This window comes from Urocitellus parryii, chromosome 7 (genome assembly GCF_045843805.1).
Source record: "Urocitellus parryii isolate mUroPar1 chromosome 7, mUroPar1.hap1, whole genome shotgun sequence".
In the NCBI taxonomy this organism is placed as follows: Eukaryota; Metazoa; Chordata; class Mammalia; order Rodentia; family Sciuridae; genus Urocitellus; species Urocitellus parryii.
The window spans coordinates 84,646,617-84,659,774 of NC_135537.1; the positions used below are offsets into that span (position 1 = coordinate 84,646,617).

At 44.8% G+C, this 13,158-nt stretch overlaps 2 pseudogenes; both read left to right on the forward strand.

Annotated features, from left to right (window-relative positions):
* The first annotated feature begins 204 nt into the window (after positions 1–204).
* Positions 205–4,487, forward strand: LOC144256005 (semaphorin-4C-like; annotated as a pseudogene).
* Positions 4,488–5,728: 1,241 nt separating this feature from the next.
* Positions 5,729–12,243, forward strand: LOC113178236 (cdc42-interacting protein 4-like; annotated as a pseudogene).
* Positions 12,244–13,158: the final 915 nt, after the last annotated feature.

Here is a 13,158-nt window from a genome sequence, read left to right on the forward strand (position 1 = left end):
GCTGTTTTGCTATTGGTGCCTAATGGAGAGTAGAAATAATGCCACCAATATTCTAGGGTCACACTACCTAAGGATTCAAGCAGGCTGCTGGGCTCCATCTCCAATGATAAAAGGATCGGAAATGAGGAGGAGAGAAACATTCTGAGCCTGTGCTATCTTATCTCCGCCAAAAAACTTCAACCCTGCCATCAGCTGCAAACACGTATGGGCACTGAAGATCCAGTGAGATACTGTGATATTCATTTACTTGTGTGGGGGAAGGGTGGATGAAAAGCTACACATATTTGGAGTTTCAACAATAATTTTAAACAATGGCATGACATCCTTGGAAACAGAACCCCATGCCTCTAAACTTAAAAGACATGGGAAGACACTTGCTTAGAATAAATCAATTTGGATGGGTACAGCCACTCTGGAAAGCAGTATGGAGATTCCTCAGAAAGCTTGGAATGCAACCACCATTTGACCCAATGAAACCACATGGTATCTCATCAAACAGTGTGCCCCCAGGCCTTCCCAACCCCCATCAGGATTAGCAAGCTCTCTCTTCCCTTCTATGGCACTTACTGGGGTATGCCATGATGAGGTAGTATGGGACTCCCCCCAAACATACCCATGTACTTGAGCTTAAACACAGGGACCCTTTATTTACATACTTTTCAAACTTTATTTACATATAAGTTCTTACTACATTGCCAGGGCTGGCCTTGAATTTGCAAAACTTCTGCCTCAGCCTCCTGAGTGACTTGGAAGACAAGTGCCAGGGCTCCTTGCTGGTGGCTGGGGGTTCTGTCCTCTACTTAAAGAAGCTTCCCGAGGAGAGGATCAAGATTTCCCACAGGGTATCTTCCTTCTCTGCATGTACATATGACATTACCATTCCTTGTCCAATAGATCTTCTGGGAGGCACCAGCTGAGAAGAAGATCGAGTGTACTGAGAAAGGGAAGAGCAACCAGGTGGATGCTCAGGCACTGCCGGCCTCCTGGGCCACACAGGGCACTGTTCTCTGGAGTACTGTCATGTGAGGGCAGAACTTTCTTTAGTCTTGGCACTACTGGCTCTCACCTAGGGGTCTCACTGACTGACCACTTTATCCCCAAGATGCAGTGCTTCAACTTCATCTGCTTCCTGCAGCCTTACAACACCTCCCACCTGTATGTCTGTGGTACCTACGCCTTTCAGCCCAAGTGCACCTACATTGTGAGTGCTGCCCCACCCTGGCTGCCTGCCACCCTTGCCTCCAGTATGGGGTCCTGCCCTCATGCTCATCTGCCTCACTGGCTCCCTCTGCCCCTAGAACATGCTCACCTTCACTTTGGAGCATGAAGATTTTGATGATGGGAAGGGGAAGTGTCCTTATGACCCAGCTAAGGGCCATACTGGCCTTCTTTTAGGTGAGTGGCTGTGCCTGTTTTGGGTGAGTCCCTTGGAACTTGACACACTCTGGGGTGTCTACACATTGTTTATGGCCTGACTGTCCTTGCATTTCCCACAGATGGTGAGTTGTACTCAGCCACCCTCAATGACTTCCTGGGCACCCAGCCTGTCATCCTCCGGAACATGGGGCACTATCACCCCATGAAGGCAGAGTACGAGGCCTTATGGCTCAACAGTGAGCAGGGAGAAGGACTGGGGAAGCCCAGGGCAGGCTTCCCCAGTCACCTCATGACTGAACCTCCTTGCCTTGCCACAGGGCCCCACTTCATTGCCTCTGCCTATGTCCCTGAGAGTGTGGGGAGCATCATAGGGGATGGCGACAAGGTGTATTTCTTCAGTGAGAGGGCGGTGGCCTGAGTTACCCATGTCTGCAAGTTATTGAGCCCCCAGCATGAGTTACCCAAGCAGCTGGTGGCCTGAGTTACCCATGTCTGCAAGTTATTGAGCCCCCAGCATGAGCCCTGGGAACCCTGTGGGCTGGGTAGTGGCTGACCCACTGCATCCGCTTGATAACTGCAAGGGTGACAAAGTGGGTGCATGCACACTGCAGAAGTGGACCACATTCCTGAATGTGGCCCACATTCCACAGGCTGTGCACACCCTGCAGGGTGCCTCCTGGCACAAGACCACCTTATTTGGTGTATTTCATATGTGATTGTGATTTGGCCAGCAATTCTGGGGTAGGGATAAGCAGGTGTTCAGGTCAAGAGCAGTATGTGGGTGGGAGGGCCTGAACCATGCTGTCTTATAGGGACATCCAGGTGGTCAGTGTCTGTAACACTGAGTACTTGCCCCTTTTAAAGGCCCCTGGGGAAAGAAGGCAAGGCCCTGCCTGGTGGCACTTTAGATCTGGCTGCTGGTATATTCTTCTGCCCATGAACATTTTGTGCTGATACCTGCCTTCCTGCAATCTCTGGAGCTGGGGTGAGATGTTAAGGTGGGCACTGGACCTGACCCTTGAGATCCCTCTCTCATTGCAACAGGGGTAATGTGGACCTTTCTGCAGTCTGTGGGTACCAGTTGGAAGAGATCCAGTGGGTGTTCCAAGGTCCCTACAAGGAGTACTTTGAGAAAGTGCAGAAGTGGGGTCACTATACTGACCCAGTACTCAGCCCCCAGCCTGGCTCAGTGAGTCCTCTGGGCAGGAAGTGTTGCCTATCAGTTCCAGTGGCCTCCCACCTGCTGATAGTTTCCCTGCCCATACCCTTACCCCCACCAGTGCATCAAAAAATGGCACCATCACCATGGTCACACCAGTTCTCTGGAGCTGGCTGACAGAACCCTCATCTTTATCAAGAAGCACCCACTGATGGACCAGCAGGTGGAGCCTTCATGGAGCCAGCCCCTTCTCATGAAGAACACCAACTTCACCCACCTGGTGGCCGACCAGTTTACAGGATTTGACGAAGCCACCTATACAGTGCTGTTCACTGGCACAGGTAGGTAAGCTCTTGGGTGTATCTGGGGCTGGGAGATATACCCAAGAGCCTCACTCCCTGTCATTGACACCCCTTCTCCAGACTTCTCCAGGAGATGGCTGGCTGCTCAAGGCTGTGATCCTGAGGCCTTGGGTCCACCTGATGGAGGAACTGCAAGTGTTTGATAAGGAAACTGTGGAAAGCCTTGTGCTGTCACCAAGCAAGGTAGCTAATTAGACTTCATGCACTGCCATTGCACCCACTCTACTATCCCCAAATCAGGCTGGCATAGTTGGCCAGTTCAGCACACCTAAGTCAGCTCAGGGCAAGCCTGGGAAGTCAGGGTGTGTGCTGACAGGTTTGGCACTCCACAGGAGCATTATGTATACCCTGGTCCCTGCAGGGCTGCATTCCCAGATTTACTCCTGGAGAAAACTCAAACTCATGTTTTCTTTAGACACCTTTATGTGGGGCCAGGACTCTACTTACAGCCTCCTCTCAGATACTCTCCATGCTCACCAGACCTCCCCAGCTTTGACATGTTTATGGTGCCCTCCCAGGGTTGGTTTCTGCCTAGTCCCCAGTGGTGCTCTGGGCCTGACCCTCTGATTCCGACCATGTCCCCTGAAGTGTTGTCTTTTTCCTTAACCCTCATACACATTTGCAGCATTCTCTGGATGATGATTTGTTTGCCTTTTGCAGCTATTATCACTTAATTTTTTTTTTCCAAGCACATGGAGTAATGGCAGAAAGAATATAGGGTTGTGTAACCCCATATTATTTGGTAGTCACCATTCAAACGGAGAACATCTTATCCTATGCTGGTGCTATTGTGAGAGCCAAGGGCACTGGAGGAAAATGTTTCATGCCTTCTGTGTGCATAGCCTCCCTGTTTTCTTGAGACCTTGTACCTTCCTTTGCAGTGCTGTCTTCTGCCTCTTCCTCATGTGGGCACCTCTCCTGCTTGTGCTCCTTGGAGTCTGAGCAGCCCTGGGATGCATGTGGCCCTACAAACCCTCTCACTCCTCTTCTCCCACAGAAGCTGCTCTTTGCTGGAACCTGCCTCAGCTGGTCCAGCTGCCCCTGGCAGACTCTGTGAAGTACCACATCTGTGCAGACTGTGTCCTTGTGCGGGACTCCTACTGTGCCTGGAGCATCAACACTAGTCACTGTCTGTGGCCACCCACTCTGGGTGAGCCGGGTTCTGCAAGGGCTGGGACCAGGAAGGTGGGTGGATAGGGTTGTTGGAATCAAGCTTCTGATACCCCTTTCCTCTGCCAGATCTCTGCTTGTTCAGAACATGGGGATCCCAGACATCAAAGGCTTTTGTGACCTTCATGGCACTAAAAAAGGTGAGCTTTTTTGTGGCCCCCTCCCCTCCAGATGGGCTGTGGTCCTCGGGTGGATTTTCCACAAAACACCTCCCTGGCCCTTTATCTCTTGCCCTGACTCTGCTACCTTCCCTCTCTGTTGCTACAGTCAGACAAATGTTGAAAAACATCACAATGGTAGTGGGCACAGAGTTGGTACTTCCCTGTTGCCTCTCCTCCAAGTTGGCCTATGCCCACTGGATCTTTGAGGGCCAGGACCTACCTGCAGACCAGCCAGGCTCCATCCACTCCTTCAAATGATACCTTTTCTCTAGGGTCATTTTGCTTTATTCAGATGTATTATTTTTTGTACTGGGGACTGAATCCAGGGTTGCCACATCCCAAGCCCTTTTTTATATTTTACTTACAGACAGCGTCTCCCTGAATTCCTTAAAGCCTCACTAAGTTGCTGAGACTGTCCTTGAACTTGTGATCCTCTGCTATCAGCCTCCAGAGCTACTTGGATTACGGATGTGCACCAAAATATGTGGCTTAATTGTTTAATAACTGCTTAATAGTTTTTTTTTTTTCAGGGAGAATGCTGTCCTTTCCTGCCCCTACTCTATTTATAGTTTAACTAGTCATAAATCTCTAGGATGACAGGTTGTTGTTGAAGTTGTTGTTCAGGCCTTTGGAAATCTTTTTTTATCTGTTTGTGTCTGCAGCAGTTGTTAAATCTTCTGTTAATATGATTATTGGTCTTTGATGAATAATGTTCTTTTGGGTTTCTTTTAGATGTTCTCTTTTTTGTTTATATTTTAATTATTGTTATTTTATTTTTGGTTTTTGGTACTGGGGATTGAACCCAGGGACACTCTAACCCTGAGCTACATTTCCAGAATTTTTATTTTTTATATGGAGTCAGGTTCTCACTAGGTCGGTTAGGCCCTTACTAAGCTGCTGAAGCAGACTTTGGTCTCCAGATCTTCCTGCCTCACTCTGAGTCATTGGGATTACAGACATTCGCCACCACACTCAACTTAGATTATAACTTTTTAAAATTGGTATATTGTAAATATACATAATCATAGAATTAATTATGCCACATCTGTGCATGCCCATAATTTGGTCAATCTTATATATAATATTCTTAACTTGGGATTTTTTTTCTCCCTGGGTTTAATGTAGATTTCAGTCCTGTAACTCCAAGTTGATAAGTCACGGTGTCTGATTTTTTGAGGGAGTTTCTGCTGCTTTTATTGTCTTTGCACATCTATTCAAATGGTCCCTTTTCTCACTTTTATGCTTTGTTCATTTGTTACCTTATCAGAGAGGCCATTCCTGCCCACTGCATTATAGCCCTTCACTGACTTCAGAGCACCTAGCACCACCATAATTATACACACACACACACACACACACACACACACACACACACACACACACACAGTTTATGCAGACAGATATATTTCAGACTAAGCATATATTTATGTATAAGATACACACATATGCATTATTCTTACCTTTCCATAAGCTCCATGTAAGCTCCATATAGTATCATCATGCTGGCCTGTAATCTCAGTGACTCCAGAGTCTCAGGTAAGAAGATTGCATGCTCCAGGCCAACTTGGACAATTTAGTGAGGCCCTGTCTCACAAAACAAAAAGGGCTGAGTTGTAGTTCAGTAGAAGTACACCCCTGAGTTCATTACATTAAACAAGTTTCTTTAATTTTTCAAATTATTATTTGCCCAAATTAACGAGTTTGAGGTAAATATTGATATTTGATATTTTATACTCATTTGGGAAGATAATTCTTGACTCTTATTTTATAAGTCAGAAGAAAGAAACAAAGTATAGCTTTTCAAAAATTGTTTACCCTGACAAAAATATAATTCTAAACTTGCACTTGCTTCTATGCCCTCAATAATATAAAAGAATTGATTTTAGAAGCACTACAATAAACCTGAAATTCCTCTAAGCACCAGTTTAACAAATTTATCCCCACAATAATTCTGAAAATATTAATTTAATTAAGGAAAATAATTGTGTCTTGTCAAATGGGAATATTGTACCTCTGTTTATTGTTTTATATTCCAAGGGACTTCCCAGAAATGCACCAATTTAAAATCCTGTTAATTAGCCATTATTTAATGAGATTAACTATCATTATTTTGGGATACTAAGTATAGTGTAAATAATAGCTGAAGAATATAACTATGCTAAGCAATCATTAACTTGGTTTATTTATCCTAACAACAATGCAAATTTTATAAAGAAAGACAAGAATTAAAAAAAAAAAAACAATGTTTCTCTGTTTGCTTTCCATGTATCTGTGGAACACAATGCTGGTTACTGTTCAAAACATTTATTGAATGATTGATTGATGGATATAAAACCAATCTAATCATATGGAGGACCTATTTCCTTAAAATTATTGTCAATTTATTCCAGGTTCCATTGGGAACATAGGTGCTGCTAGTTATTCTAAAGAAATTGAGATAAAGAACTGGTTAGAAGAGTATATACATATCTTCTGAATTTACTGCAAAATAGTTTCACTGATTTACAATAGCTATATAGTGGATGAATAAAGGTATGGGAAGAAATGTTACTTGCTGAGAATGAATAACTCAAGGTGCCTTCTTTGTTTGGGGCCAAGTTCCAGATAAGACATTTACTTTCCTCAACTAAAAGTGCCATGAGGTTTTTTCCAAAAATATAATTTATGAAGTGAATAACTTAAAATTTATCAGAGTTCGTATTTATCTCAAATATATATACAAAGTTACTTCAGTCCAATCAGTATGAAACAACTAAAACTTCCACTAAATATGTGCAGATAAAATAGCCAACTAGTTGATATTTTAACCAATAAACTCCTTGGGGATAGTTACCTATTCTCTGTAAATTTTTATTTCAATAAAAAAATATTATTTCAAATAATAATTTCAATATAATAATTTACCATAAAAGTACATACAGATCCAAAATCACTTATACTAAATAAACATTGAAAACAAGATATACTCCATAACTTTGTGTCAAAACACAGGTGATACCAAATTGACCTGAAGCAATTTACAGTTCTTATATAACCCATTTTCAACCTCCAGCCCTGTGTTGCAGCTCCGCCTACAGGAGTGTGTCTTCCCCACCACATTGGGCAGGAGCTAGTGCTGACAGTTAGGGCACCATCATATTTACAGAATGCTTCATACCTGTTCTGTCTCCACCCATATGTTTCATGACTTTTCCCTGTTCCCATAGAAACTGCAGGACAAGGATGAGCGTAGAGCCACCTTCAGTGAGATCAGTAAGTCAGGGTACTGGCTGCTGTCAGAGACGGAACTGCAGGTGTTACTCATCATTACCAAGTGCTTTGAGGGCATGAAGGTGGCTGCTTAAGCTGTGGATGCCAAGAATGTGGGTGCCTGAGTAGGCCAATGAGTGGGCACTGTGGGGATCTCCCAAACTAGGTACTGGGCCTTGCCCCTGACTGCCCATCCACTGTTTCTTCCCCCAGGACACCCAGATTCTCATAGAGCTGCACAAGTCAGGTAATGCCTGCCCTGGTTATGTGGAATTTGAGAACTTCAGCGAGCCTGTGATCTGTGCACACTCAGAAAATGGCCTGGACACCCGCTCAGAGGGACAGCCTAAGTTCCAGGGCCCTGGCCATAGTTGTGCCAAGTGCTGGCCTTTTGGGAAAAAGAGCAAGGTGGGGACCCAGAATGTTGTGTGAGAAGACAGTGAGTGGGGACAGCTGAGGCCCTAATGAGTTGAGCCCAGCCACAGGAATGCTGAGTCCTGCGCAATACTTTTCCTCTTTGCTACATGCCTGGGCTGGAGGGAAGGAAGGCAAGTCAGCATCACATTGGCCTGGGAGTCCCCTTAGGCCGAGGAGGGCAGGATGTTGTCCTGTGGCATCTGTCTGCTGATGCTCTGGATGCTGGGAGAAGATATGCTGGTAGAATTTGTGATGGACTGACAGTTTGTGTTTTAGAAGTGCCCCTAACCCCAGATCTCTATCCAGCTGATGGATCTTTATGCCCTATAGTTTTTGTATTTTTTTTTGTTTGTGTGTTTTCAGCATCAAACGTAAACCCTAACACCACAAGTTTATATCTTGGACAGCTTCTGACTCCCTAGTATGCCTTAGATCCCTCCCACTGACACAAGCCATGCTGGTCTTCAGCCCTCTCCTCCTAAGCTGTAACCCCTGACCTTTCCTGCTTTCCATGGCCCTCTACACACTTTGGCCTGTGTGTAAGCCTTTCTTTATGCAAATGCCTCCTGTACCTCCTACTAAACTGAGTCCAGAAAGCCCAGTGGACTATAACATCCCTGTCCCAGCCCCTAGACCTAATAGTCAAGGGATATAGGAGATGGGGTAGGGAGAGGTGTGACCTCTTTCTCTGAGTCTAATGACCTCCCTGTTACCTCTCAGATTTTGTGTTGCCCTTACACATATTTTCTGTGTGATTATGTATCTTGAATTGGGATTTTTGTTACTATTTTTTATTTCTTTTTTACTTTTGCTTCTCTGCATCCATACTTATGGTCATCCTTCTGTCCATCTTCATTTTCTGCCCTCACCTCCTCCTTGCCTGCCCCCTCGTGGACCCAACTGGTAGTCACGCCCCCCCCCCAACCTTCTTCCTCCTAGAGGGTGTCATGTCCTTAGCCTTGCATAATGGGTTCCCTTACCAGCTATGTCTATGACCCCTTGGTCTTATTGAGTGAGATCAATAAGTCAGTCAATCTTTGGCTATCATCCTTCCAGATCCTTCCAGGAGGCCATGGGATAATTGAGGACTGTGAGAGGAGGGGTGGCACTGGCCCTCCCATCAGCAAGGTGGTGGACCCTAGGCTTGCTTCCTGCAGCCAGCTGGGGTCCACTTCTTCTTCACTCTGTCCATGACCTTGCTCCCAAGATATTTGGAAGGGGAGGAAGGTGTACTTCAATCCTCAGGAGTGTGCAGCGCCTGGAAGCTTCAGCTTCAGAATCCCAGACTCAACCCTCACTTTCCTTTGCAGACTGTGGCTTCAGAGGATTTTAGCCACTTGCCCCCAGAGCAGCAGAGAAAGCATCTCCAGGATCAGTTAGAAGAACACAACCAGGAGCTGCAGAAGGAGGTGAATCAGAGATAGGGCCTGGCAGAGGGGCCAGGCAGGGGACTGAAGAGTGCCATTGGGTTATATTTAAAAGAATGGTATGTTCAGTAGTAGAGTGCTTGCCTAGCACAGACAAAAAGTAACCATAAAATATTTACACTCAAATACACCCAAAAATGTCACAGAGACACCAGCAGGGGGGTTTTATAGGTGATTCTTTATGCGCCTGGAGGAAACTGTTGCTTTCGCTCTCATGCAAGGATTTCTAGCAAACAGAGTGAAAGCTGCCAGCTTATTTAGAAGGCTGGGAAACCTGGGTTCCCAAATCAGTGAGCAAGAATTCAAGTCAATGAAATTACGGGCTCATTTTGTCTCAATTCTGGTTTTAGATACAAAATCCTGGCAAGAAAATTTAATGATGTACTACAAAACAATACATGGCATGGTGGTGTTAGTTGGGTGCAGGTATCTAATGCCACAGAACTGTATGTTTCATAGTAATCACAAGAGGAAATTTTGTGTTATGTCTCCTTCACTAGAATAGGAAAAAGGTTATTTTTTAAAGAAAAACATACATAATCAATTGGGCATTATCCCAACAATGCAAACATGGTTCAATATCAAGAAGCCTTACAGTCTACTCCATCACATTAGAGAGCTAAAAGGAAATAAAAGCATATGGCTAACTATTTAATAATCCAAACATTTAAATATTAAAATTAAAAATCTGCCAGATTAAAAAGAAAATCTTTACTCACTTTTTCCCAAGCAGCAAATTCCTCTTCCCAGTCCTGCACAAAATAGAAATGATATTCACCACTTGCCAGGATGTGGTCAAGTTCTAGTTTGCTGTCTGCGAGTTACCTCTTGGACAGACAGGGGTGAAGTTGCATCCTCCACTGGGTGGTTTCTGGGTTTCTATGATGGAGCAGCAGGTACAGGGTATATGCCTAGAGTCAAGGCAGCCTGCTCATGAATTCCAGCTCCTGGAGGTAATGGGAAGATTGATATAATATTTAGTGTCTCAGTTTCTTCATCTGTGACATGGGTCAGGTAAAAACTGAATGGAAGCTGAGCTGAGGTCTTTCATATTCCACTAGTGCTCTACAGCTCCCACTACCCAGATGTACAGATGAGATGGGAATGGAAGACTAATGACAGGAATCACAGCTAGAATCACAGACATCCACTGTACTCCAGGCTCTATTCTACTCACTTCTCATGGACTTCCTGGATATCTTAGTTTTTTCTAAGAGATGATAAGCACAGATAGGATTCTGACTCTCTTACTAAGTTTTCTTTCTTTCCTGTCCATTTCAAGTACTGGCAATGAAACCTAGTGCCTTGCACTTGCCAGTGGAGTGCTCTGATATTGAGCTACTTCTTAGCCCCCTAGAGCAATATATATATATATATATATATATATATATATATATATATATATATATATATAATTGTTAGGACTTGCTGTGTACAAGTACTGTACCAGTCCTCACAACAGCCCACATGGCACACACATGCATTTATTCCCATTTTCAAGGTTAAGGTCTGCAGATAGTGCTCTATAGCCTAAGCTCACACCACCAGGAAATGCCAACCCAAGATGCCAACCCAGGCAGTTAGCCCTACTAGAATTGGGGCTCTTTTTTTGTGGGTTTGGCCACATTGCCCAGGCTGGCCTCTAACTCTTGGGCTCAAGCAATCCTAATACTTCAGCCTCCCCAGTAGCTGACACCACAATTGCAGGCCATAATGTTTGGCCCCCACATTTGAGTTGTAATCAGTTTGTGTCCTTGCTCATTGCTGGGAGCCCCTTTACCCACTATTCTTTTCTTCCCCGTCTTGCCCCAGGGAATCTCTGAAGAAAATGAAGTGCGTGTATGAGAAGACACTCCAGATGGGTGACCCTGCCAGCTTGGATCCCCAGATCACAGAAACACTAAGCAACATCAAACGGCTGAAATTGGAAGTACAGAAGTACATTGTAAGGGGAAGGCCCTGCAGAGGGGTAGAGTCATCACCAGACTGGCTAAGTTACTTCTAGGTGGGGTACAGGGATCCAGTTGTTTCTCATCAACATCTTGGGTGTGCATGGATGATCTCAGGAAGAATCCAGGTGCAGGGTGGGCCAACCTTTGAATCCTGGCCTGGAGATGATGTGCTCTCATTCTCCAAGGCTTAGCTGGCAGAGGCTGAGAGCCAGGTCCTAAGAAACCTAGGGGACAACCTGTGCCAGCACACTTGTTATCAGAACCCTCCATCCAGTGTCCCCAGGGACAGTAGCAGAAATGGTTCACAGGTCAACAAGGAGAGGTGAGCCTGGAGGCCAGAGCACATATGGAAAGAGAGACACAGAGGACCTGCCTCCATCTGCCTTCTTGCCCCACATAGCTCTGAAGAGCACACCTTAGAAGAGGGCCAGGAAACCCCTATCTACACAGCATGTAATGAGGATTTTTTTTTTAAAGAGAGAGTGAGAGAGGAGAGAGAGTGAGAGAGAGAGAGAGAATTTTTAATATTTATTTTTTAGTTCTCGGCGGACACAACATCTTTGTTGTTATGTGGTGCTGAGGATCGAACCTGGGCCGCACGCATGCCAGGCGAGCGCGCTACCGCTTGAGCCACATCCCCAGCCCTGTAATGAGGATTTTGAGGAGCCTGCATCACCCATAGGCCAGTGTTTGTCCATTTACCACTTTGAAGGTGAGAACACATGGGTGTGGAGGGGTGGGGGCACATCAGTTGCTTTGGTGTGTCTGGCTAGTTTGTTCAAGTTTTTCTAATGCAGAGAACTGGGCCCACCCCACAACAGGGTCCAGCGAGGGCAGCATCTCTGTGACCAGGATGAGGACCTCAGTCTGATGGAAGAGGACAAAGGCGATGGCTGGACATGGGTCTGGCAGAAACAGGGAGGTGAAGGCTATGTGCCCACCTCCTACCTCCGAGTGCCACTAAACTGAACCTGCCAGAAGCTGGAAGAGAGGGCCTATAAGCTGCTGCTCCTGGGCCATGGGGAGCCCCAGGACCTATGCACTTCATTTCTGCCCCATAGCTTTGGCTGTGACCTGTGTAACCTGCTGCCCACCCCCATCCCACCTGTCATCCCAATAGACCCACTATGCCTTTCAAAATCAATGTACATACTCATGTTCAAGTCTTTTCTTCCTGCCACTTGGCTTGGGCCATTTTGTTACATATCATTCTTGTTGATCTGCAATAAAGCAACCATAGCAAGCTTTCAAATATAAAACTTCAGAATATGAACAAGCCCCTGAGCACTTTTGTGTAACTCATTCAAAATGACCAGTTAAATTCTGCTACACTTGTTTGATATTGTTCTGCTCCTTCTATGGAGGAAAAAGGAACTCATATTGACACCTTTGGTTAGCCCAGTCATATTCACTTCTACATTTACTCACTGTAATATGGTAAATAAAATGTATCTAAGTCACAGAATTTATAGTAATTCATTACATCAGCAGTAGGAAGCTTTGAATGGGAAAGGGTCTTGCATTCATGTTTAGGGTGAAATTATGAATTGTTAGTATAAATCTGAGAATATGGTAAAAACAAGAATTTAACTAGTAATGTTTTCTATGAACATAAGTAGAGCTCAGAAAGGATGCAGAAATTAAAAATGACTATAGAAAATTTAAATCTATCCAATAGGTTTGAGGTTGTGGTTCAGAGGTAGAGAGCTCACCTAACACATGCAAGGCCCTGAGTTCTATCCTCAGGACCACATAAAAATAAAAACATAAAATAAAAATATCATCTCCAAATACAACTAAAAAATAAATACTAAAATAAATCTATCTCATATCTCAATATTCAATTTGCAAGTTTATCTCATATCTTTGTGTGTTTCAAAGACT